At 41.3% G+C, this 21,796-nt stretch overlaps 1 protein-coding gene across 3 annotated transcripts in view; it reads left to right on the top strand.

Annotated features, from left to right (window-relative positions):
* Positions 1-286: 286 nt before the first annotated feature.
* LOC144755675 (X-linked retinitis pigmentosa GTPase regulator-interacting protein 1-like) overlaps positions 287-21,796 on the top strand; it is a 434,709-nt gene continuing 413,199 nt past the window's right edge. For 2 of the 3 annotated variants that reach the window (XM_078644845.1, XM_078644846.1), the window contains exon 1: positions 287-515. The gene's annotated coding sequence lies outside the window, so the exon portion shown is untranslated. The remainder of the gene's footprint in view (positions 516-21,796) is intronic. The other variant, XM_078644848.1, reaches the window with a different exon arrangement.

The raw sequence follows: 21,796 nt of genomic DNA, 5'->3' as shown, positions 1-21,796 counted from the left end.
GCCACGAGGCCGCACCACTCGGCTTCTTTAAGAAGCTTCCCTGCTTTAAGGGAGCTTATCCCGCCCTGCCTCGGTGGGCAGAGCCCGGCGAGACACGCTTTTGTGTCCTTGCAGCGGGCAGGAACGCTGTGCCAATGGGCAGTGACATTGAACTGAGTACAGGAACCACCTGCGATTTAGTCGGCGGAAAACTCTGCAATTTAGTTTGCGGGGAGTGAGTTGTAAATTGTCAATAATATTCATGATTAAAGTACTCCTGAGCTAGAGAATTGTTCTGCTGCTCAGCTCGGTTAACACGTAACAAGGTCAACCGATGAGGGCGAATTACATGGGGGATTAGTGTCCATCTGCTCCCCCGCCCCCAGGCACTCACAAGGGCACCGCCAGCCAGCTCACCGGGGCATTCAAGCCTTGCCGCCGGGGCACAAGCAGCTCGCTGAGCTAGCTGCATTCAGCCCAACGGAGCTCTTCCTAGGCAACGTGCAGGCAGCTAAAGACGGGTGCAGGGCCACAAGGTGAGTCAGGATCGTACCTCTTAGGAAGCACTTAGATCTTCTTGGGGTTCCGGGGTACCAGGTGTCCCAGCTACCAAACTAAGAAGTCCCCCCTCTGTCGATGACTGAGAGGATGATCGGTTGAGTCGATTCTGCCGTAATTCAAATGAGCGACCTACAGATATCGCAGGAGCAGGCACATCAACTCACTCAGCTACCTCACCCGGGTCAGTATCACCAGATAGCGTTAACCTACAGGAGAAATGCAAGATTTCTTCAGCAGGTGAGTGCCTCTGAAAACGAAAGTAGATGCTGGGTAGGGGAGTAGTGCTTGCCTATATCAGCTCCAGCAGGTTGTTAGCTTATGTTATGTGTGGCATTAACCTAGTATGGGAACGCAAGCCACCGAACGTTAATGGCGGCGAGGAGGAGATCGGGCGTCTCGAGGAGTTTTCACATGTGATTTACAAATTCCATTGCCTCTTAGTCTGATTTTTAGGCAGTGCGAGGTTGAGCTATTGTTTTAGTAGCCACACAAATATTTTGTTCAAGTGTCCGGGTTTAGAACACAGGTCCCATTGTCATCAATTTAGTACTGAGCCCGTATGTCGGATTTGTCACTGGCAAGGTTGCATGAAGGTGTAGTTTTTTAGTGAATATCAGTCGATTACGAGTTTAGGTGCTATTTATCGCACTTGATAAATAACAATACCAGGGAATACACCGGCTATTTAGAATGCCCGACCCCTACGGCGGTATTTCACTGGCACTCCACATTGCACTTGGTGTTGGATTGCACCCACCCCATCGCTGCACATGGCCAAAGGCCACAGGCAACAGTGTTTAGGGCACTTACTTGCCCACGCTGGGCACAACTTTTGGTTGTGCGCGGTCTGGAGTTGCTGGCCTCCAAGACACATGCACTGGAAGTAAAACCCAGTGCACTGGAAGTGGAACCCAATGAAAATTCTACAATACCTGTTCCAAACTCACCCTGATAGGAACATGTGAGCACCCAGGAGTAGTAAAACAGAAATATGCTGAACTCATCCCAATATAATTTCCAGACACCAGGACACATTCAGAAGCACCTGCATCAATCAATCAATCAATCAGAGAATTTATAAAGCGCACTACACACCCGCGAGGGTCTCAAGGCGCTGGGGCGGGGTGGGGGGGAGGTGGCTGCAGCTAGTGGTCGAAGAGCCAGGTCTTGAGTAGTCTCCTGAAGGTCTGTGGGTCTTCTGTCTGACATAGGGGGAGGGGGAGGCAGTTCCATGTCTTGGCAGTGCGGTGGGAGAAGGACCTGCCCCTGGAGGTGGCTCTGTGGATGAGTGGGACGGCGGACAGTGAGAGGTCGGCAGAGCGGAGTTTCCTGTTGGGTACGTAGAATGATAGTCGGTTGTTGAGGTATTCTGGGCCGGTATTGTGGAGTGCTTTGTGTGCGTGGGTCAGGAGTTTGAAGGTGATTCTTCTGTCGACGGGGAGCCAGTGCAGGTCTCTCAGGTGGGGGGTGATGTGGTCTCAGCGGGGGACGGCGAGGATCAGGCGTGCAGAGGCGTTCTGGATTCTTTGAAGTCTGCTGATGAGCTTGGACAGGGCTCCGGAGTAGAGGGCTTTGCCGTAGTCGAGTCTGCTGCTAATGAGGGCGTGGGTGACGATTTTTCGTGTGTCTGTAGGGATCCACTTGTCGATTTTGCTTAGCATGCGGAGGGTGTAGAAGCAGGTTGAGGAGACTGCGTTGATTTGGTTGGACATGGTGAGCTTCGAGTCGAGGATGACTTCCAGGTTGTGTGCGTGGTTGGTTGGCGTGGGGGCGGTGCCCAGAGATGTGGGCCACCAGGAATCATCCCAGGCTGAGGGGTTGGACCCGAGGATGAGGATCTCCGTCTTGTCCGTGTTCAGTTTGAGCCGGCTCTCCTCCATCCAGTCGGCGAATGCCTTCATACCACAGTGGAGGTTGGCTTTGGCGGTGAGGGGGTCCTTGGTGATGGAGAGGATCAGCTGGGTGTTGTCGGCGTAGGAGATTATGTTGAGGTCGTGAAGTCTGGCGATGCGAGCAAGTGGTGCCATGTAGATGTTGAAAAGTGTCGGGCTGAGGGATGATCCTTGCGGGACGCCGCAGATGGTCTTGGTGACTCCTGAGTGGAACGGGGAGAGGCAGACTCTATGGGATCTGTCGGAGAGGAAGGAGGTGATCCAGTCCAGGGCCTGGTCGCGGATCCCTGCGTCGTGGAGGCGTGTGCGTAGTGTGCGATGGCAGACGGTGTCGAAGGCGGCGGAGAGGTCCAGGAGTATGAGGGCTGCTGTCTCGCCGTTGTCGAGTAGGATTCTGAAGTCGTCTGTGGCGGCGATGAGGGCGGTCTCGGTACTGTGGTTCTTGCGGAAACCTGACTGTGAGGGATCGAGGATGCTGTTGTCTTCCAGGTATTGGGTGAGTTGGGTGTTGACGATCTTTTCGAAGACCTTCGCCAGTAACGGAAGCAGGGAGATGGGCCGGAAGTTCTTGAGGTCGCTCGGGTCCGCCTTGGGTTTCTTCAGTGGGGCGTTGATCTCGGCGTGTTTCCAGCTCTCAGGAAAAGACACAGTCTCGAAGGAGAGGTTGATGATGTTGCACAGGTGGGGTGCGATGGAGCTGTCTGCCTTGTTGACGACGTGGTGGGGAAGGGGGTCAGAAGGGGTGCCTGAGTGTATGGAGCTCAGGGTTTTGACGGTGTCCTCGGTGGTCATGCTGGACAATGCGGTGAGGCGTTCATGGTCGGTGGGGATCGGTGGGTCCGGCGAGGTGAGGTTGGCGGGGTTCGTCCGAGGATTGAAGCTGTCGTGGATGTCGGTGATCTTGCGGTGGAAGAAGGCAGCGAGGGCGTCGCACAGGGCTTGTGACGGCGAGATGTCGTTGGTGCATGAGCTGGGGTTTGAGAGTTCCTTCACGATGTTGAAGAGCTCCTTGCTGTTGTGTGCGTTGTTGTCAAAGCGGTCTTTGAAGGAAGCCTTCTTGGTGGTCCTGATGAGGTGGTGGTGACTGCGGATGGCGTCTTTGAGGGCTGCACAGCTGTCGGGCAATTTCTCGCTGTGCCAGGTGTTTTCCAGTCTCCGACAGGTGCGCTTGGAGGCTAGGAGTTCCGGGGTGAACCAGCTGGCTCTCTGGCTGGTGTCTCTGTGGGTGTGTTGTGTCATAGGGGCTAAGGTGTTGGCGCAATCTTCCATCCACAGTCGGAGGGTGCGGGCCCCCTCCTCGGGGTCGGTGGGGTTGGTCGGTGGGTTGAGTGCGAGGTGTGTTTGTAGTAGTTCCTTGGTGACTTTGCCCCAGCAACGTCTGGGGTTCTGTAGGGTGCTGTGATGTGAGACGGGTTTCTGGAAGGTGAAGAGGACGCAGTGGTGGTCGGTCCAGGTGAGTTCGGAAGTGTGGCTGAAGGCAACGTGGGGGCTGGAGGAAAAGATGGCATCGAGCGTGAGGCCAGCAATGTGGGTAGGTGTCGTGACGATCTGTGTCAGTCCGAGGGTGGCGAGATTGTCGATCAGGGTGGAGGAGTTGCTGTCGTTGTTGTCCAGGTGGTAGTTCAGGTCCCCAAGGAGGATGTAGTCGGTGGAGGTCAGTGTGTGTATGCTGATGAAGTCGGCGATGGTGTTGCAGAATTGGGGACGGGGTTTGGGTGGTCTGTAGACGAGGGTGCCTCTTAGGGTGGTCTTGGGGTCCGTATGGATCTGGAAGTGCATGTGTTTGGCGGTGTTGAGGGTATCGACGGTGTTTGTAGAGACCTTGATGGTGATCCTGTGGATGATGGCGATTCCTCCTCCGACTCAGTTGGTACGGTCTCTGTGGGTGATCTTGTATCCGTCGGGGATGGCCACTGCGATGTCTGGGGCGGAGGCTTCGTTCATACAGGTCTCGGTCAGGAAGGCTATGTCTGGTGATGTGGCGTCGAGCAGGTCCCAGAGCTCGACGGCGTGGTTGCGTGCGGAGCGGGTGTTGACCAGGATGCATCGGAGCTGGTTGGGTTCCGTCGTTGCGGGCGTCTCGGCGTCTTCGATGCAGGAGAAGCTGCAGTTCCGGCAGGTGAAGGGGCCGTGGGTGCGCTTGGGGGCGGCCTTGTGGCAGTTGAGGGGCCGTCCGTGGTTGAGTGCGATGAGGGTGTTGGCATCGTACCGGATGCAGGCTTCCTGGATGCCGCGTGGTCCAGGGGTCGTGGCGCTGGGCGCGGTTCAGGCGCGGACGGGTGCAGACGGGCTTGCCTCAGGCGGCCTTCGGTGCGCCAGCGGCGCGCCCGCTGTGCGGCCTTGCAGCGGCCGCCATAAATGGAGGCGTGGGGAGGGAGGCTAAGCTGGGAGGCGGGAAGGGCTGAGAGGACGGTGAATCAGCAGCAGGGGGGCGGGGCCGCAGGGGAGGCAGCGGTGGGAAAATCAGGCAGAGTGCAGGGAGAAAGACGGAAGGGGGCTGGGGCCACGGGCGCCGCAGGCAATCGGGCGGCAAGAGAATCAGGAGCAGGAGCGGCAGGCAACAGGTAGGAGCAGCAGGTAATAGGCAGGTCAGGAGGCAGAGAACAGGGGTGCTCAGCGGCGGAGCTGCAGCGGGTGGAGAGCGACCTACCGGAGGGACAAGGGTCGCTCTCCTCTCCTCGCAGCGGCCACCTTAAATGGAGGCGTGGGGAGGGAGGCTCAGCTGGGAGGCGGGAGGGGCTGAGAGGACGGCGAATCAGCAGCAGGAGGGCGGGGCCGCAGGGGAGGCAGCGGCGGGAAAATCAGGCAGAGTGAAGGGAGATGGACAGAAGGGGGCTGGGGCCGCGGATGCCGCAGACAATCGGGCGGCGAGAGAATCAGGAGCGGCAGGCAACAGGCAGGAGCAGCAGGTAATAGGCAAGTCAGGAGGCAGAGAACAGGGGTGCTCAGCGGCGGAGCTGCAGCGGGTGGATAGCGACCTACCAGAGGGTCAAGGGTCACTCTCCTCACCTCGCAGCGGCCGCCTTAAATGGAGGCGTGGGGAGGGAGGCTCAGCTGGGAGGCGGGAGGGGCTGAGAGGATGGCGAATCAGCAGCAGGGGGGCGGGGCCGCAGGGGAGGCAGCAGCGGGAAAATCAGGCGGAGTGTGGGGAGAAGGACAAAAGGGGGCTGGGCCACGGGCGCTGCAGGCAATCGGGCGGCGAGAGAATCAGGAGCAGGAGCGGCTGGCAACAGGCAGGAGCAGCAGGTAATAGACAGGTCAGGAGGCAGAGAACAGGGGTGCTCGGCGGCCGAGCTGCAGTGGGTGGAGAGAGACCTACCGGAGGGTCAAGTTTGGGTGCTTTAGTTCTGAGCAGCAACATGCAGGCGAGGGCGCTTTGTTATTTTAAATTCCAGCTGCGTCCAAAACAAAGGCCTCCTATTGTTGGAGTATCCTGGCTGGGAGTAATCTGAAGCCTCACACCTAGATGCAAATGCATTGGAGGGAAAATAAAGGCACACAGCTTGTTATTACTTCACAAGTACTTAAGATAAGCATGCTTTTGACTTCGCCCTACCCTGTCCCTGTATATAAGAGATTTGCATGCACTGTGGGAATGATAAAGGAAGTTAGACTTCGTATATTTGTGTGCTCCCAAATGATTATCACTATCACAACAGGCAAACTAATCTAGCATGAGGCTAAATAAATTGCCTCAGTATCCTTGTTGTAGGATAATGCAACTCTACTTGAGAACACACCTATGCCCCTACTACCAAGATACAGGACTCAAGGATATATATTAAAATATATGAGATGACCTCACACTCCACCCTGGGTGTCATGCTTCATCATCGGAAATACCGGTATATAGGATGTGTAAGATACTTTACTGGTTCTTACATCCAACAGGGTCAACATGTTTCAGCCCTCATAGTGGCCAAATGAGCCCAGGGCTTTCTTGAGGACCGGAGTGGAGATTCGTAGGGAGGAGAACAAATGCACAAGTAGGTTGGCAAACAGGAGAGACCTTTGACGAATGTGTGACTACAAGGATCATCTCATTATTTCCTACATAATGCTTGAAAATCCTATAGTGAGGGACCTCATGAATACTAATTGATGAGTGAATCTCCACTCTCCAGCAAAACATCCTCTTTGATACTATATGTATGTGTGCCTGTGATGTGTGCATGTAGCTAGGGACTCATTTTAGGGAAAGTAGGATTCCGGTCCTCATAAAGCCCTGGAGCATGTTGGGCCACTATGAGGGCTGACCCAGTTGGATGTAAAAAACAGTAATGTCTCTTACACATCCCATATACCCTTTTTAACTGCCTCTTCACCACCTGTCTAATGAAATGGAATAACCTAAGAGTAGGCTCAATTCATTTCAATTCATGTAATTTATAGAGTACCAGCTGTCTCCTAGGAGGTGTCCAGGTGCTGGCGGAGAGCTCCTAAGAAAATGGAAGGAACTATCAGTCTACACATCCATTAGACAGGTGTCAACAAGTAGGGTTTTGAGATGATGTCTTAAAACTGTGAGGTGAGCATGATTTTCATTTTCTATCTGGATCCTTCACCTCTTCTTCCCTGTAAGTACCCTCAATGCAGCCAAGGGCCACCCACCATTAGAGGATACTTTAGGGAGCACAGGATGACCGATGATGAAGCATGTGAGGTCAATCGGTACAACGGTCTACTTAACGAGGATAGACGGGCTCTCAGATCTCATGAATGCACTAGGAGATCAGTCCCATCTTCTAATCACCTCAAGTTACTAAGGAAAAAGAAAAATGCTTATTATAGAAAGATCAAGCGCACGAAAGCTGACATTTTCAGCCACCAACTAAACCAAGCAAGAAATCGCCCCAGAAAACTTTTTGAGCTAATCAGAACACAATCTAAGGGCGCCCCTCAACGGATACAAGACATAGCCCACCCGCAACCAAATTGTGAAGATTTTTCGGCCTTCTTTAAGCAGAAGACTGAAAACATCAAGAAGGATCTCCTAAATGACCGATTACTACTCTCCGATCCTCCTACAAACACCTCTCCTCCACTCCCATCTGCACAACACCAAATCCCCTCTAAGTTTGACTTAAAAAACAACGCCGCCTGGTCATCCTTTGTACTTACACTTAAGAAGCTTTAGGAAAGATTCTTATGGCCCTGAAGCTGGCCAATCACCTCACCGATCCCCTCCCAGCTAATGCTGTTAAAGACTTAACCCCTTTGCTTCTGCCTCTATGGACCAAAATTATTAACAGTTCCCTCCAACAAGGCTGCATCCCCGACTCCCTCAAAGTCGGACAGGTATCACCCATCCTAAAGAAACCTACAGCCGACCCCACTTACTTAAGCAACTATCCTCCTCTCTCCAATATTCCTACCTTGGCCAAACTACTCGAAAAATGTGTACACCACCAATTGACTAAACATATTGATCACTTTGACCTCCTTAACAAACACCAATCAGGCTTCAGAGCAGTCACAGCACAGAATCAGCCATAACACACATCATTGACGATGCGCTACAAATCCTCGATCAGAACGGATCATGCCTTCTCATCCTGCTAGACCTATCCTCAGCCTTTGATATGGTCAAACACGGTATTTTGATAGACCTGCTGCAACATAGAATGAGTTTATCGGGATCAGTGCTAAACTGGTTTACTTCGTTTCTCCATAACCGAACACAAAAATTCAAGGTTAACAACGCTCTCTCCAAGCCCGTACCAGTAACTTTGGGGGTACCGCAAGGGTCCTCACTGTCTCAGACATTGTTTAACCTGTTTCTGGAGCCTCTCACCGAAATGCTACATGCTTCTAACGTGCAATATCATATGTATGCCGACGACACACAATTCTAGCCCAAGATCCACACCCTTGAAGACATTAACACCCTCTCCGGAACACCCAGACTTGGCAGGCAGAAAAACATCTCAAATTGAGCGCTTTGAAGACCTAATTCTTCCTTTTAGCCCCTCCCACCAAAGTCCCCATTATGCAAGCCCTGATCAAACTTATTACTGCACTCAACGTTCAACCAAACTCAGCGAGATCCCTAGGAATAACTTTTGTCAGCAACCTCACTATGCAGAAACATATTAGTAATGCTACAAAGGGAGCTAACTTCCAGATAAACACATTGAGGAAACTGAAACCGTTTCTGCTAGTCAATGACTTCAAGCTAGCAGTACAAGCGCTAGTTATCCCTCGAGTGGAATACGGAATTGTCTCTCTGTGTGGCCTCCCAAAAGCTACAACAGCACCCCTTAGAGCCTCAATAAAAGCGACAGCGAAACTCATCACTGGCTCGAAAAGAAGCTCCCACATTTCCCCAGACCTAAAAACTCTAAATTGGCTACCATGTGAAGCCAGAATTCATCTAAAAATAGCGCGCATGACCAATAAGGCTATACATCACAAGACTCCCAGCTATCTAGCACAGAAGCTGACGATATCTGGTGGAACACGAACCTCAAGAAGTGTGGAAAACCTGCTGTTGAAACCACATAGATTCAGAAAGAACACATATAAACAGAAAGAAAACATATAAACAAACCTTCTCTGGGATGGCGCCCAGGATATGGAATAGTCTCCCCCAGAAACCAGACTGAATGCCTCTACCGCATCGTTCAAAAACGAAGTAAAAGCGATTCTTATGGCAAAATTCACCGGATCTTAGACCAAAGAAACTCCGAGTTTATTCGTACCCTTACTGGTAATCCTCAATGCGACAAGGGTCCATTTATTCACTCTAGTCACTTTATCTGACCGCTACTTGATTCAGTGGACTTTCGGTTTCTGTTTGTACCCTACTGCCTCCCTTTGCACAAGTTTTTTTGTATATGTTACTTACATGCATCTATCCGTTTTGTATAATTACCCTGATGTAATGTAAAGCGCTCTGATATCCGCAAGGATCTAGTTCGCGCTCTATAAAACTTTCAAATAAATAAAAATAAATAAATAAAATCCAAATATTTTTTATAAATATCCTAGGGTCTTGTATCTTGGCATTAGGGGCATAGGAGCATCCTCAAGGAAAGTGGTATTATCCTATGTTAGAACATTGGAATGTGGAGAGCTCCATTGTAGACAAGAGAGTGCTTTGGGTTTCTAATGGCTGGTAAACGCCCGGAATTCCAACATTTTAATGTTTGTTGTTCACAGTGTTGCTGTGAACAAAGGCCACAGTAAGCCCTAGGGGATTTAGATCCCCTCAAGCTCTCTGAGACCTTTGCTATTTGTTAGAACATTGTGCCCTCTAATGTTCTAATAGTCTTATAGCCACTGCCTTCGGCTTTGGCCTTTAACGTTAAAGCGGGCCTTTAATGGCCAGGATAGCCCACTACGGTGGTCTACATGGCTATAATAAGGACAGTGAGGCAATTTACTTAGCTGCATACTAGATACGTTTGCCTGTTGTGATACTGGTGCACTGTAAGAATGACCGATGTGTTGGTCTGTTCAAATATTTACACAAATAACACTTTAACTATCACTATTTTGTGTTATTTCTTTTATAGCACTACTCATCACAATGCAGAGTGTCAGAGCTCTTTACATCACACATACACATTGTACATTGACAAAAGTGTATAAATCAATATGCAGGATGTGTTACATAAAACAGTGAGGGTTACAAGGTGGAGGAGTTGAATTGAATTGAATTGAAATTATATTACTTGTCCTTCATAGCTCACTGTGTTATATTAGAGGGATTACAGTTTATGAACTGCAAGTAACAAAATGATATCTGTCCTAAAAGCAGTAACCCATTTACCCTTTTTCGTAACATAAAAATCTGCCATCTGTGTGTTGCAAGATGTGCTTTGCAGGAGACATATTGACCCTCTATGTTTTTTTAGTTCAAAACTGAGAGTAGACAAAACACAGATCTCTCCAGCAAATATGTTAACCACCAGAGTTATCTTACCATTATTATTATTATTATCTGAGATTTACTGGATACACAAAGATCCCTGATACAGGTGCCTTAACCCCATAAGATATATTAAAATGCAGACTCTGTAACCAATTAGGCACAACAGATTTACTATGAATATTGTGGCCGGGTTTGCAGTCACCTGGACACAAGCATGCACAGCTTAAAAGATATACTTCATTTTTTCAGAACCTGAACCATAGTACATTGAACAATACAACAGTATTTAATATCATACTGTTCGCACAACTCATCATCAAAACATTGACAGGTATTGCCCTGACGAAGGTACCCATTGTCCCGAAATTCAGTGGGCGAAGATTCACAAGCATTAATATATTGGCTGTTAAATAGTGAAATGTTTTGTAACTGTTTGTTAAATTCAAATGTAAATTGAAATGATTATGTTTAGATGATGAGTTTGTGCGAACAGTATGATATTAAATACTGTTGAATTGTTCAATGTAATATCGTTCAGTTTCGGAAAAAATAAAGTATATCATTTAAGCTGTGCATGCTTATGTCCAGGTGACTGCAAACCCGGCCACACTATTCATGAGTCATACATGCTAGGCAAGCAGAGCACAAAAACAGTTTTTAGTTTGGGTAATTGAGATATAACCAGTCGATATGCAGGAGTGCTAAATCTCCCCTACTCTATAACAGATTTACTGCCTCATTTCTCCTTGTGGCTATTTTCTTTGTGGCAGTGTTTAAAAAAATAAATGTAGAAGTTGAGGCCCACATTTTGCGTCATTGTTGCGCCACTTTTTTGGCACAACCCTGACGTAAGAGTTGTTCAATATTGTAATGCACTCAAGTGTACTCTTGATATATCTGCTAAACATATGTGTGAGGTCTTAAGTTTTGATGTCACTTCCTGTAATGCCACATGCAATGTCACGTTCTGAAATGTCATGCACCATGATGTCCCTTGTATACTGCATAATTTGGTAAGTCCCCCAACTTCTTTTTTTAGAACTTCTGCCCTGTACTAAAAACAAACAAAGATTACAGGTACGTTATAGTTAGGTCCAGATTTTACGCACACAAAACCATAGACATTCAGCAGTTATAGTTACCTGAGATAACTATAATGTTTGCCCCAGCAATGCACTGCTTATGGCCTCACATATTACATCATTCATGACATGGTTAGACATCACAACGCACTGGAAGTCAAACAAGGGCCCAAATACTAAGAGATGGAAGTCTGGATTACTCAAATGGGCGGAATGTGAAGGCAGTGCTAGACTACAACTAGCTACATGAGCGAATAATGAGAAAGCAGTGGAGGCATAAAGGGCTTGGGAAACATTGGTGATACTCTTGTAGACCTCACCTGTAGTAACTTTAGACAATGGCCTGATTAATGCTTTGTGTGGCACGCCGGGGGGGGGATAGATGGGAGAGAAGGGAGGTTTGATTAGTTTTATCAGGAGAATAGGGTTTTAGTAGAACATTGGATACTGATAATTTCCACGCTTTATTCTACTATATGATTCCGTTGTTGTACATAGTGGAACAAATGTGTATATCTATTTTTAGGTATGCACCTTCATTGTATTCGCTGTTATACACATTTTTCATTACATGTGCATATTGTTTCATTAATATTTCGGAATTGCCTGTAAAACTACGTATTAAAAAACAATAAACATTTTGTTAAAAAAAACAATCACTCATGACATGGTCAGTGACATCTCTGATGGCGTCACTGATGACATCTCAAATTACATCATTGATTATATCATTGAATGTAATGGAAACCTGAATGCATTGCTAAAATAATCAGTTATCAACTTAAAGAATTTAATGTTCAGTCAATGATGAGAGGTTTGATGAAGTTTTAAAAATTGATTAGAAAAGAGATTAGTTATTATTTTTGTTCTTTTATTCAGGTTAGTCAAATAAATCAGTTTACAGAAATAGGAAATACAATATTATTAGAGACAGCATACAAAATAACAGCATGTTCCATTAAAAAATGTGCCTGTATCTTAATCTAATGGACCTAACCTACCCTAGCGAGAGCCCATCGAGATTTTCTTTGGAAAAGATCAAGTACATTTAAGAAAAAGCTAATAGTTATGACGGGTGGAACTCGTCATAAAGAGTAGTTCTGGAAACATAGCCCAGCTCCCTAGTATTTATTTATTTATTTATTTATTTATTTAATTTGTATAGCGCGTTATAACCACCGGGGTCTCTAAGCGCTGTTTGTCCAGATTACGTAGTGGGGGTTCGGTATTTACTTGATCTTAACACAGCGCCTAGAGGCTACTCCATGCTTGCCTGAACAGAGTGGTTTTTAACTTTTTCCTGAAGGATAACAAGTTACATTCCTTCCTTAGTTCTGGGGCCAATTTGTTCCATAAAACAGGAAGCGTGTTGGAGAAAGCACGTCCTCCCACCGTGGCCAGTTTAAAGCGGGATTGGGACAAGAGGGTAGCGTCCGACGAACGCAAAGTCCTGCTCGGTGTATAAGGGGACAGGCGAGATTTCAGGTATCTCGGTGCATTACCATACAACGCCTTATGTACGATGCACAATCCTTTAAAAACAACCCTCTGCCGAATCGGGAGCCAATGTAGCTCCTGCATCAGAGGGGAAGAGTGGGCAGTCCTAGGTTTCTTGTAGATCAGCCGAGCTGCGTCGTTCATAACCCCCTGTAGCATATCCAACAACCGTTGAGGTAGGCCAATATACAGGGAGTTACCGTAGTCCAGCCTAGCCAGAATTGTGGCTGAGACCACGTGTCTCATGGTGGAAAAAGAGAGTAATGCAGAGATCTTCCTCAATTGTCGCAGCAGGCCTATACAAGTGCCCACTACCGTGGTGACTTGTTTCTTCATGGAGAGTTTGTCGTCCACGTACAGACCCAGGCTTTTGACTGCAGACGCCGGTTCCGGCGGCACACCCAGCTCCACAGGCCAGAATTTCTCGCTCCAGGGGTTGCCCGTGATGGAAATAGGCAGCACTTCCGTCTTGTCCGGGTTGATTTTTAAAGAATTCTCGGACATCCAATTAACGGTGGCTTTGAGTATGTCCTGCAACCTGGTAGACGCTCCCGGGCCATCATCCAGCCGGATGATTATCTGGGTGTCATCGGCGTAGTTGTATACTAGGCAGTCCATCCTATTCAGGAGTGCAATTAAAGGCTGCAAGTAGACATTAAAGAGTAGGGGTGACAGGGCGGAGCCCTGTGGAACCCCACAAGTGATGGGGGCGGAAGTGGAAAGAAGATCCCCCAGCTGTACTCTCTGTGTCCTGCCCTGCAGGAATGATGTAAGCCATGCATGTGCTGTACCCCTGATGCCAAAGGACCTCAGCCGCGACAATAGTTGTTCATGACACACAGTAGCTGCCGTAACAACCTGTAAATTAAGTAAAAGAAATATTCACAGCAGTAGCTATGATTAGCATGAAGATTGGAAGACTCCTCACAAAGGGTAAGGAAATCAAGGAAAATCACCGTTAGCAATAGCTGACAATCCTGGGCTAGAGTAGCACAATACAATGCAAAGGGGCATGGCAAGAAAGATGTGCATAGAAAAGGTAACTAGACATAATATCGACTCCATAATATCGAATGGACAAAATATCGAGTTAAAAATATCGACAATAATAAAATATCGATAACAAAAATATCGTTGGGAAAAATATCGATTAAAATAATGTTAAAAAAATATCGAGTACAAAAATATCGACAAAAAAAAATCGACAATACAAAATATCGATAAATAGTGAAAGTAAAAAATATCGATAATATGTAGAAAAAATGTAAAAAAAAAAAAAATTATTAATATTAATATAAATTGTAGTTAATGTTTAGGAGCGGGATGTTGGGTTAATAGGGGATAAGGGTGGGGAGTAATTTAAAATAATTAATTAATTAATATTAAATTAGTTAATTAATTAATATAATTTTGTACATATTTTTTTAATAATTAATTGGTAATTAATTAATATTAATTAGTTAATTAATTAATATAATTTTGTACTTTTTTTATTAGTAATTAATTGGTAATTAATTATTATTAATTAGTTAATTACATTAAATAGAGTAATTATTATATATATAATATTTTGTTAATGTTAATTAAATAATTGGGAAAAAACTATATTATTTATTACATTAAATTAATTACAGCTAATGTGCTAATATATTAACTTCTTTGTTAATTTTATAAATTGTAGGTAATGTTTAGGAGCGGGATGTTGGGTTAATAGGGGATAAGGGTGGGGAGTAATTTAAAATAAATGATTAATTAATATATGTTTGTAAATATTTTTAATTAATAATTATTTTGTTAATAATTATTTTTAATTAGTTAATTAATTAATATAATTTTGTACATATTTTTTATTATTAATTAATTGGTAATTAATTAATATTAATTAGTTAATTACATTATTTAGAGTAATTTTTTATATATAATATTTTGTTATTTTTAATTAATTAATTGGGAAAAAATATTATTAATTATTACATAACATTAATTACAGGTAATGTGCTAATATATTAACTTGTTTGTTATTGTTAATTAATAATTAATTGGTAATTAAATAATAATAATTAATTTTGGGTAAAGGAGTATTTTTTGGGTTCAGGGTCAGTTTTGGGTTTTTGGGTAAAGGGGTATTTTTAGTGTTCAGGGTCAGTTTTGGGTTTTTGGTTAAAGGGGTATTTTTAGTGTTCAGGGTCAGTTTTCAGTCTTTAGGTAAAGGGGTATTTTTATGGTTCAGGGACAGTTTTGGGTTTTTGGGTAAAGGGGTATTTTTTAGGGTTCAGGGTCAGTTTGAAGTTCTTGGGGAAAGGGGTATTTTTAGGGTTCAGGGTCATTTTTCAGTTCTTGGTTAAAGGGGTATATTTTTGGCTTCAGGGTCAGTTTTCAGTTTTTGGGTAAAGGGGTATTTTTAGGGTTCAGGGTCAGTTTTGAGTTTTTCGGTAAAGGGGTATTTTTAGGGTTCAGGGTCAGTTTTGAGTTTTTGGGTAAAGGGGTATTTTTTAGGGTTCAGGGTCAGTTTTCAGTTCTTGGGTAAAGGGGTATTTTTAGAGTTCAGGGTCAGTTTTCAGTTCTTGGGTAAAGGGGTATATTTTTGCCTTCAGGGTCAGTTTTCAGTTTTTGGGTAAAGGGGTATTTTTAGGGTTCAGGGTCAGTTTTCAGTTTTTGGCTAAAGGGGTATTTTTTGGGTTCAGGGTCAGTTTTGGGTTTTTGGGTAAAGGGGTATTTTTTAGGGTTCAGGGTCAGTTTTAAGTTCTTAGGTAAAGGGGTATTTTTAGGGTTCAGGGTCAGTTTTCAGTTCTTGGGTAAAGGGGTATATTTTTGGCTTCAGGGTCAGTTTTCAGTTTTTGGGTAAAGGGGTATTTTTAGGGTTCAGGGTCAGTTTTTAGTTCTTGGGTAAAGGGGTATTTTGTGGGTTCAGGGTAAGTTTTCAGTTCTTGGGTAAAGGGGTATATTTTTGGCTTCAGGGTCAGTTTTCAGTTTTTGGGTAAAGGGGTATTTTTAGGGTTCAGGGTCAGTTTTTAGTTCTTGGGTAAAGGGGTATTTTTTGGGTTCAGGGTAAGTTTTCAGTTTTTGGGTAAAGGGGTATTTTTAGGGTTCAGGGTCAGTTTTGTGTTTTTGGGTAAAGGGGTATTTTTTGGGTTATTGGTCAGTGTCCAGCACCTTCCATGATATTAGCTTGACTGGAGTAGCAATAGTAAATATTAATTGGTCAGTGTCCAGCACATTTGCATATAATTGTACATTACCGTGTTATTATATTATAAAATAATGCAACATGGATGTTTTCAAAAAACTTTATTAAATTTGTTTTATTTTTTTATGTGTACTACTATACAATCACAATCAAAAATAACATAACATTTTTTTGAAATGTAGTATTTGCAGAATAACACATTATCATTTATGTACATGTAAATTATCACACAAAATTATTTAACAACTTTTTTTCTGTAAATAAACTTATTTATCATCATTAATTTGAGTAACAAGTATTTATATTGAAATAAATAAAATACCAGTTTTTTTCAGCTTCTTCCATTTATATTTAATAATGTTAATATTATATATTAATATTATTAAATATTTATTTTTTAAATTTACATTTTTATAAAGTAACATGACAATTATTATATTTGCTCAAGATATGGAAATACAAATTATGACATTTTTTGGTACATATTTCAGACAATGTTGTTTTTCAATGAAACATATAAATATATTATGTTGTCAACTTTATAACTGTATAGGGGAAGAATATGTTTAATAATAATATCTGGTATTGGCAAAAGATTATTTATGCAATGATATACTTTTATAATACTTAGAAAGTATTATAAAACATTTTGTAATAATTAATAAAAATAATAACAAATATATTTATTATTATTATTATTATTAATTACTAAACATAATCATTTATCTCTTCTTTTCTGAAAAACATACATTCAGAGAAATAAAAATACATTATTTCAGGGTATTGGTTATATATTAAATGGTTATAATTTTTTTATTAATAACAATAAATAAGTTATATTATTTATTATTATTAATTATTACCATAAACAATTATAATGTTTAGTTATAAACAAACACAAAGTTATTCAAATAAATGTACACAATGAGAAATTATTTACATATATTATTTCAAGTGTTACAACATTTTTTAATATTATTAATATATAATAATTACTATATATTAATTAATATTACATATATTTATATTTTTTAAACAGTGCAAATTATAATGAGTCTAGTGTATTAATTTGTTAAAATAACAATGTGTATGTATTATATTTTTTAACAAAAACATTGTATTTTCTATGATACCTTTTCTAAAATGGTTTAAGGGGACTACTTTTTTACCGCGTAAGGTTATTGTGCTTCATTCAGGACTGGAGAAGCTCGCGGTTGGGAGTTGCTTCGCGTGGAGAGAGGTAAGGTTAATTTTACATACAATTTATAACAGAGTGGTAATGTTTGAGGGTATATTCGAACTGTGTAGTGTTTTTGTGTGAATGTATAAATTGTATATGTAGCGTTTAGGTGAAATGTCGTCGTTATAGATGCGTCGTGTATGTTTTAGTTCTAGTGTTATTTTAAGTGTTAGGAAATGTCTTCTTACATGGTTAATGTTAATTGTGAGTGTATTTACAAATGTTATGGGCTATTTGTGGGTGGGTTTCGTTATGTATGTTTTTTTACAGGTTCCGGTTCCTCGCATGAAAACTACATGGAAGGAAGCGTGTTTTTTTCAGGAGAAACTAATGTATGACTTATTATGGTTTTATTTTGACATGTATCTCCTATTTTTCGTGTTTGCCAGGAGCGGATTTTACATTTTTTAAACATTTTTCGGGTTTTTGGAGGGTTTCGTATTGGATTCATACATTGATATGCGTGACCGTTTTTTTAAAGTTGTGTGTATATCACTTTAAATACTAAAGTGTCCACACTACTGTTTTCGGGATTTCCTGGAGCGTTTATTTCATTTTTACATATTTTTCGGGTTTTTGAGGGTTTCCCCTATTGGAATTGTCCTACATTGCAATGGATTGTATGGATTGTATTTTGCTTCATTACGTCTTTTTCATCTACAAAAATTGTAAGTATTTAAAGTACTTTTTTTATTGGGTGGGAAATGTCGATCTTTATGTAATGTGTATGTGTGATGTAATTATAAATATTGCATATTTGTTTAGAAATAATGTCTCAAATTTTGATAAGTTTCTTAAACAAATATGTATTATTTATAATTGTTTAGAAATGTTTATGATTTTTATATTTACCATTATTGTAAGAAGACATTAGTATATTTTGTAGACATTTTTATAGTAGGCTTTTAGCTATTATTGACAGGTATTCTAATCCTCTAGTTGTAGGATATAGTGTGACTTGACTTTGCAGTAGTCGGAACATTTGTTTTGTTTGTTTAGTTAGTTTTGGACCAATTTGGGTCAGAGATTGTTCCATTCTTAGTTCTTGATAGCTTTGTTCTTTTTTCAAAGCTTCTAGTAGGTTATGGAATGTGGGTTTGGCTCTGCTTGTGGTAGCTTGGAAAGCATTATGCCACCCTTCTACACTGTTGTTTGTTTTAGCCTCTTGGTTTAAAGTACTAAGATAGACATTCCACCAAGGGATTTGGAATTTGGGTTGGCGTCGATGTCCAGATCTGTGCAACCTTTCCACCCAAGTATCTTCGAAATAGTCCAGTAATGGGGTTAGTTTATCTTCATTTTTCTTGTAATATGTGCTGTCAATTAATAAATTATAGTGTTCCGCTACATCGGTAACAGGAACGTAGGCCAGTGCTATAAATTTTTTAATTTGATAGGCAAAGGTGATATCTGTTGAGTATAGAATACTTAAAGTTGATTTCTGGAGATGTCTCCATATGCTCTGATTGAAATGATAGTAGCAACCCTGGATTGCTGTGTGGGGAAATGTTTTCAAAATGCTATTAATCATAGCTAATTCGAAATCAATAATTATTTTTTGTGGAAAATAATTATTGATTTCATTTTTGAGAACATTTAATATTTCTGTATAAGTGTTTTGCTGTTTGTTAGGTAGCAAACAGTAAATGAAAGGGATGTTATAGTTATGGTATAAACCGTGGATGGAATATAGTTGATAAAAAAGGTTTTGGGCATGGTTTAAATGTTCCATCCATCATCCATTGGGGACACTGTTGGATTTTTCTTAAATTACTTGCAGTTGCTAACATTATGATTCTGTTTGTACTGCTTTCATTGTCAAAAAGGATAAATTTGTCTTTATTGTGTGTGATGCACATTTCTGGTGAAATAATAATTTCCTCAAAAGTAGTAGGGTTGGGTTGGGTTGTGGTAGTGAGTCTTTTAGTGTATGCAATTGTGCGTTTAAGGGAGTCAATAGAGGGTAGTTGACCTGAAGCATGGGCTGGGACTTTTAACAGTTCTTCTTTAAGGATTTGTGTTGTTGGTTTATCACTTTGTGTGCTAGCAGTTTTTATACTTTCTAAAGCATCTCTTATTTCAATTTCTGTGACATTGGGGGGATGATTGTGTTCCCTGGTAAATAATACATTAGTTTCCTCAGTAGTAGCCCTTCCATAACATTTGTTTGAGTAATATTTGGTACATTTCCAGAAAACTTTTCTACCACTTTGTCTTTCCTGATTATAAACATAACCCATATAACATAACAGTAATTTATTTTTCTGTGACATAACAAATTCTGCACCTTCTGTCATTTTTTTTTACTTGTTCTAGGAAAGAGTAGAAAGAAACAAAATCAAAATACATATATTTCACTTTGTGGTGCAAACATAATTAATGATGTATTTATACTTACAGTTACTAAAAGTAGTAATCACAAATGCAGAACTGTATTTTGAAGGATTTTCTTGTATGTATTTCTTTATTTACTGTTGGTATGGAAATATAGAAATGCTAAGTTAATGTTTACACATAATAAACATTTTTCCTAGGAAAAAGCAGTTTTCTATTTTGCTTAGTAGTACATTTGATGTAAACATTACATATACTTACTTGTTTAAATAGTTGAGTTGTAGTATTTGGTGGAGTACATCAAGGTAGTAAAGTTCAGATCTGTAGAGAAGATAGAATAAATAAATGTAAAATATTATAAATAATATTTGTAATCGTTGGGAAATTTGAAATATTTAAAAGTATACATACTTCTAAATAAGTAGTTTTGTTTTCTGTAGGTAGAATAGATGTATGATGTATTCAGATTATCTGTAGAGGAAATATAAAATAAATAACATGGTGTTAAGAACATAGTTTTCGTTTTTTTTGGAAGTTTTAGACAAATTACAAGTATACTTACATTTTTTACAAGGGTAGTCTTGTCTTTTGGTATAGTTGATGTTGGATGTTTTTATTGGATCTGTAGGGAAGATGTAATATGCAAGATATGTTGTTTAGAAAATAGCATTTTTAATATTGGGTGTTTACTAACAAAAACATATATACTTACATGTTTAATTAGTGTAGTTTTATACATTTGTAGTGTTGAAATAGGAAAATCTCAGAATATCTGTGAATAAAATGTTTAAAATAAAGAATGAATCTTGTGAAATAGTGTTTAAAAACAGCAGTTGGTGTATAATAGAGCATTAATATATACTTACTATCTGATTTTCCAGGTTTAGAAATAGGAGCATGTATTAGGAATTTATTTGGAGTAGTTTCTATCAGAAATGTAGGAGGAGATAAAAATTAAATAAGTGCAAGAGTTAGGAGATATAAGTAAAATAGTAGACTACTAATTTAGATTTCTAAATAATGCACTGTAACTTACTTGAATAATTAGCTAGAGAGCTGGATCTTTAAAGATGTTTGTTCAGGAACAAAATCTTCAGAGTGTTGGCATCTTCTTTGTATAGAGTTAGCAGCAACAAATGGTAGAATGCATGTATCCCTTTTATAGTATGTGTATTTTGTGTGCTTTGATTTGATTGGTTGTAGGATGAAATGAAGCATTGTATAGGCTAGTTTGAATTTTTTTATGTTAATTGGTTAGTTTGTTGATGTGAGAATGGTGGTATGTGGTGATTTCCGCATTAAAGCAGGTTAGTTGTTAAATAAAATAGATGTGTAAGTGGAAAAAAATAATGAAAATGTTAGTTACATGTCAAGAATATTTTTCAAATGATAGAACGCATTTAATAGAATGTATAGCAAATGTAGATAAATAGGAATGTTATTAAAGTAATAGGTATTATATGTAAAATGTATTTTGTATAGAGCAATGACTTTTATTGACGATTAATATGGTATTTTAGACATGAAAGGGTACAAAAAAGAACTCGATATTTTATTTGAAACAATATTTTTGTACTCTATATTTTAGTAGTCGATATTTTTGTAGTGTTAGGGGTAATTTCATGAAAAACGATATATTTGTAGTCGATATTTATTAAGGCGATATTTATGTACTCGATATTCTAAAGAGTCGATATTTTTGACTCGATATTTTTGTAGTTTGTGTAATAAGTATACAAAGTCGATATTTTTGTCGTCGATAATTTTTCAACGATATTTTAGCAAGTCGATAATGTGACCGTCGATAATATTTCAGTGATCCCATAGAAAACATTGACTCTCTAGCTAGGAACATGTACTATATAGAAAAGCATAAATCATGTTGCAAAATTGAATTGTTGACTTCATCCCTGGTCATTCCGAAAGGTTCTTCCGATGATCTGTCATCTTCTTCCTCGATTCCCACGGTAAACGTCCATGTCGACATGTTGTTGTTTGAAAGTGGCAACAAAATGTTACAAAAGATACATCTAGGAAAGTTCTCATGAGAACCTTCAGCAAGCATACTCTGCCAGCTGTTCAGTGTCCCATAGTGTAAAAATAGTCTGCTCTATGAATATGAACCATTAATATGTGGCATGTCCTAGT

Source organism: Lissotriton helveticus, chromosome 5_1 (genome assembly GCF_964261635.1).
Source record: "Lissotriton helveticus chromosome 5_1, aLisHel1.1, whole genome shotgun sequence".
NCBI lineage: Eukaryota > Metazoa > Chordata > Amphibia > Caudata > Salamandridae > Lissotriton > Lissotriton helveticus.
The sequence above is the reverse complement of the archived record's forward strand: the minus strand, read 5'-3'. Positions and strand labels throughout refer to the sequence as shown.